This window comes from Dendrobates tinctorius, unplaced genomic scaffold (genome assembly GCF_039654945.1).
Source record: "Dendrobates tinctorius isolate UK_male_01 unplaced genomic scaffold, ASM3965494v1 ptg000158l, whole genome shotgun sequence".
NCBI classification, from domain to species: Eukaryota; Metazoa; Chordata; class Amphibia; order Anura; family Dendrobatidae; genus Dendrobates; species Dendrobates tinctorius.
The window spans coordinates 2,850,970-2,856,969 of record NW_027361825.1 but is presented as its reverse complement, the minus strand read 5'-3'; positions in this window follow the sequence as shown (position 1 = coordinate 2,856,969).

The following is a 6,000-nucleotide window of genomic DNA, read 5'->3' as shown; positions in this document are numbered from 1 at the left end:
CACTGCGGTACTCCACTACCTACTGAGTCACCCAGTGCTGTCATTTCTTCAAACTCGGCCCCTTTCTGGACCACCACCCCACTTTGGGTTGTCGCCCCCTCCTGGGACTCCACCCCTTTTTGGGTTACCACCCCGATTTGGGTCACCGCCCCCTTCTGGGACTCCACCCCCTTTTGGGCTACCACCCCGATTTGGGCCACCGCCCCCTTTCGGGATTTCCCCATGTCCGATTTACCGGTCTTCTCAGACCACAGTTCACACAACACAGTTTGTCTCTTTTAACGATACCACACAAGTCCTTGCTGGCACCACCACAGCTCCTGCTGTCGCAGATCACCGACACCACCGGCTGTTGTTCACACACACACACAGCTGCTGGTGTTCTTGCAGCACCTGCTGCGCCATCTTCATGGACCCGCCGATCCACCGGAAGCCGCTTGTCACCTTCGTAACCCCGCCGAGTTACCGGAAGCCGCTTGTCACCTTCTTGACTCCCACTGAGCCACCGCAGGCAGAGTCGAGAAAAGAAAAAAAAAACAAAAAACTCACGTGTCCTGTCTGTGTGCTATTCAGGACGTACTGTCTCCGCCTGAGACCATCCAACACACAGGGCGCACCGGGTGCTATTCAGGGAGCCGACCCTCCATCTAGGGTTTCCCAACACACCGGCCTCACCAGGTTCAGGGCTCAGCGGGTGCTATTCAGGACATCCGTCTCCGCCTGAGACTGCCCAACACTCGCGCCTCACCAGGTCCAAGGTCATACCACGTGCTCCAGGGATCCTCCCAACACTGACCCTCCAGGACCTTGCTCACTGAACCCTCCAGGAACACAGTCTTTCCCACTGACCCAGGTCAGTACAACACGAACACCTGTCCGTTACCTGTGTCGGCCCCACAGGTCCTCGGATACCTCTTCTCCACAGAGGCACCCTATAGCAATCACCAGTCTCTTTCTCCTGGGGAAACGGCCGCACTGGGCTCACCGATCCGGACAGTGCCTTACTCACTAGGCCGCCCCACAATTCCCGAACCACCGCCGGACAGTGGCTTCTCCAATCATCAGCCTTCCTGGCTCAGCGTTGCCAGCACTGCAATATATGTTTCTTTGGAAACCATTGCCCTTAGCAACCGACTTTGCAGTCCTCTTCCGCTGCTTCCAGCAACAAGGCTACAACAATGCCCATAGCTTTCTCCACCAGATGTGAGGTAGCGCTGTCATCTAAGTAGGGGATCACTCGCTAGGCAGCAAACAAAACACATCCAGCACTGGGTTTTCCATAAACCAAACCAGTCCATGTGGTTTATTTAGCAGCATAAACCCATAGAAGCAACATAACTTCATAACATCTGCATAGCGTCCATTATAGTGCTTCACTCTGGTTATCAATGTCCAGTACGCAGGCTCTCTTAGCCTCACAATTATCTCACCCACGTCAGGGCTCCTCATGCGGCTTCAGCATCCCGCACACGTTCATTCCCTCCAGGGAACTCTCAGGCACACATCGCCATTCCTCACATCCACTTCACACGTGCAGTCAGGCAGGAAGCTCCATCTCAGTGGGACCTTCCACACTGGACCAATCAGGTCCCAGCATTCACCCCTTGTGACTCACCCTGGCCACATTATATCGTTCATAGCCACGCCCACTGGGTCACATGACTCTGACCTCATCACAGGTCCTTCAGGCATTTTCACATTCTTTACAACAGTGATTTAAACACACCCCCTGGGTGGGTTTGTAGGTAACCAGACCCCCCCAACTCTCTAGTTACCTGGAGACTTCTCCCTTACACCTTGAGACAACACCTCAGCAATATCATTGCATACATAAGTCTCCATCTCAAGGCCACCCACCTTGAGATACATAACCATCCATCAGGATTCTGCCACTCATCCTTTCTCTTGGGACATCCAAACAGCGCCCCTAGCGGACACAGTGGTTACTACACCACAGTAGTTATATTCTTGTACATAGAAGCATTGTAGTAGTTATATTCTTGTACATAGGGAGCAAGGCCAGTTTTAGGCAAAGTTTAAAATGGGGCCCCAAATGCTAACATATTGCACATCACACAGAAGCATTTCGGTTGTATTTACATGCGATGAGTTCAGGCCGCTAAATGAGTGTGATCGACAAAATTGAAGAAGTCGTTCAACACTTGTTTCCCGGCCTGTTTCCACCGTCTGAGAAAGAATGATGGGGACAGAACGATAATGGATCAATCTGCCCCATACAGTATCATGTTATCAGCAGCACATCTACAGTTTACACCCCATAGTCCTCCATATAATATAATCTGCCCCATAGTCCTCTATATGATATAATACACTCCTCAGTCCTGCATATAGTATAATACACTCCTCATAGCCCTCCATATATTAAAATACACTGCTCAGTCCTCCATATAGTATAATACACTACTCATTGTTCTCCATATAGTATAATGCACCGCCATAGTCACCCATGTAGTACAATTCACTTCCCATAGTATAATGCACCCCATAGTTCTTCATATAATGTATTCCCCATAGTCCTCGATACAGTATAATGCAGCCCACATATAGTATAATGCAGCCACCTCATAGAGTAAAATGCAGCCCCGCCATACAATATAATGAAAATCAACAGCCGCGGAGACACCATCACATGTTTCTCAACACAAGCAATGACTAGCCAGGTCTTTCACCGGGAAGGAACAACCACGGGAAGGGCAGACAGCTGTCTGTGGATGGATACCATGTTTTGGCATAGGTGGTTTCCTTCATTGGAGACTGCCCTTCCCGTGGTTGTTCCTTCCCGGTGAAAGACCTGGCTAGTCATTGCTTGCGTTGAGAAACATGTGATGGTGTCTCTGCGGCTGTTGATTTACATGTTTTTCATATTTCCCATAAGGGATGGGGGCATTGCTCTAGAATCACTGCGTTGAGAAACATGTGATGGTGTCTCCGCAGTGTTGGATGTTGATCTCCATGAGGTCACTCATCCTCATTTTCGCAGTCTTTTTTACTAGGCATTGCTCCTACTAGCCAGTTTCCTACTCCACACTGATGAGGGGCAATACCCCGAAACAGCTGTCTGTGGATGGATACCATGTTTTGGCATAGGTGGTTTCCTTCATTGGAGACTGCCCTTCCTGTGGTTGTTCCTTCCCGGTGAAAGACCTGGCTAGTCATTGCTTGCGTTGAGAAACATGTGATGGTGTCTCCGCGGCTGTTGATTTACATGTTTTTGCATATTTCCCATAAGGGATGGGGCATTGCTCTAGAATCACTGCGTTGAGAAACATGTGATGGTGTCTCCGCAGTGTTGGATGTTGATCTCCATGAGGTCACTCATCCTCATTTTCGCAGTCTTTTTTTACTAGGCATTGCTCCTACTAGCCACTTTCCTACTCCACACTGATGAGGGGCAATACCCCGAAACAGCTGTCTGTGGATGGAGACTATGTTTTGGCATAGGTGGTTTCCTTCATTGGAGACTGCCCTTCCCGTGGTTGTTCCTTCCCGGTGAAAGACCTGGCTAGTCATTGCTTGCGTTGAGAAACATGTGATGGTGTCTCTGCGGCTGTTGATTTACATGTTTTTGCATATTTCCCATAAGGGATGGGGGCATTGCTCTAGAATCACTGCGTTGAGAAACATGTGATGGTGTCTCCGCAGTGTTGGATGTTGATCTCCATGAGGTCACTCATCCTCATTTTCGCAGTCTTTTTTACTAGGCATTGCTCCTACTAGCCAGTTTCCTACTCCACACTGATGAGGGGCAATACCCCGAAACAGCTGTCTGTGGATGGATACCATGTTTTGGCATAGGTGGTTTCCTTCATTGGAGACTGCCCTTCCTGTGGTTGTTCCTTCCCGGTGAAAGACCTGGCTAGTCATTGCTTGCGTTGAGAAACATGTGATGGTGTCTCCGCGGCTGTTGATTTACATGTTTTTGCATATTTCCCATAAGGGATGGGGCATTGCTCTAGAATCACTGCGTTGAGAAACATGTGATGGTGTCTCCGCAGTGTTGGATGTTGATCTCCATGAGGTCACTCATCCTCATTTTCGCAGTCTTTTTTACTAGGCATTGCTCCTACTAGCCACTTTCCTACTCCACACTGATGAGGGGCAATACCCCGAAACAGCTGTCTGTGGATGGAGACTATGTTTTGGCATAGGTGGTTTCCTTCATTGGAGACTGCCCTTCCCGTGGTTGTTCCTTCCCGGTGAAAGACCTGGCTAGTCATTGCTTGCGTTGAGAAACATGTGATGGTGTCTCTGCGGCTGTTGATTTACATGTTTTTGCATATTTCCCATAAGGGATGGGGGCATTGCTCTAGAATCACTGCGTTGAGAAACATGTGATGGTGTCTCCGCAGTGTTGGATGTTGATCTCCATGAGGTCACTCATCCTCATTTTCGCAGTCTTTTTTACTAGGCATTGCTCCTACTAGCTAGTTTCCTACTCCACACTGATGAGGGGCAATACCCCGAAACAGCTGTCTGTGGATGGATACCATGTTTTGGCATAGGTGGTTTCCTTCATTGGAGACTGCCCTTCCCGTGGTTGTTCCTTCCCGGTGAAAGACCTGGCTAGTCATTGCTTGCGTTGAGAAACATGTGATGGTGTCTCCGCGGCTGTTGATTTACATGTTTTTGCATATTTCCCATAAGGGATGGGGGCATTGCTCTAGAATCACTGCGTTGAGAAACATGTGATGGTGTCTCTGCGGCTGTTGATTTACATGTTTTTGCATATTTCCCATAAGGGATGGGGGCATTGCTCTAGAATCACTGCGTTGAGAAACATGTGATGGTGTCTCCGCAGTGTTGGATGTTGATCTCCATGAGGTCACTCATCCTCATTTTCGCAGTCTTTTTTACTAGGCATTGCTCCTACTAGCCAGTTTCCTACTCCACACTGATGAGGGGCAATACCCCGAAACAGCTGTCTGTGGATGGATACCATGTTTTGGCATAGGTGGTTTCCTTCATTGGAGACTGCCCTTCCTGTGGTTGTTCCTTCCCGGTGAAAGACCTGGCTAGTCATTGCTTGCATTGAGAAACATGTGATGGTGTCTCCGCGGCTGTTGATTTACATGTTTTTGCATATTTCCCATAAGGGATGGGGCATTGCTCTAGAATCACTGCGTTGAGAAACGTGATGGTGTCTCCGCAGTGTTGGATGTTGATCTCCATGAGGTCACTCATCCTCATTTTCGCAGTCTTTTTTACTAGGCATTGCTCCTACTAGCCACTTTCCTACTCCACACTGATGAGGGGCAATACCCCGAAACAGCTGTCTGTGGATGGAGACTATGTTTTGGCATAGGTGGTTTCCTTCATTGGAGACTGCCCTTCCCGTGGTTGTTCCTTCCCGGTGAAAGACCTGGCTAGTCATTGCTTGCGTTGAGAAACATGTGATGGTGTCTCTGCGGCTGTTGATTTACATGTTTTTGCATATTTCCCATAAGGGATGGGGGCATTGCTCTAGAATCACTGCGTTGAGAAACATGTGATGGTGTCTCCGCAGTGTTGGATGTTGATCTCCATGAGGTCACTCATCCTCATTTTCGCAGTCTTTTTTACTAGGCATTGCTCCTACTAGCCAGTTTCCTACTCCACACTGATGAGGGGCAATACCCCGAAACAGCTGTCTGTGGATGGATACCATGTTTTGGCATAGGTGGTTTCCTTCATTGGAGACTGCCCTTCCTGTGGTTGTTCCTTCCCGGTGAAAGACCTGGCTAGTCATTGCTTGCGTTGAGAAACATGTGATGGTGTCTCCGCGGCTGTTGATTTACATGTTTTTGCATATTTCCCATAAGGGATGGGGCATTGCTCTAGAATCACTGCGTTGAGAAACATGTGATGGTGTCTCCGCAGTGTTGGATGTTGATCTCCATGAGGTCACTCATCCTCATTTTCGCAGTCTTTTTTACTAGGCATTGCTCCTACTAGCCACTTTCCTACTCCACACTGATGAGGGGCAATACCCCGAAACAGCTG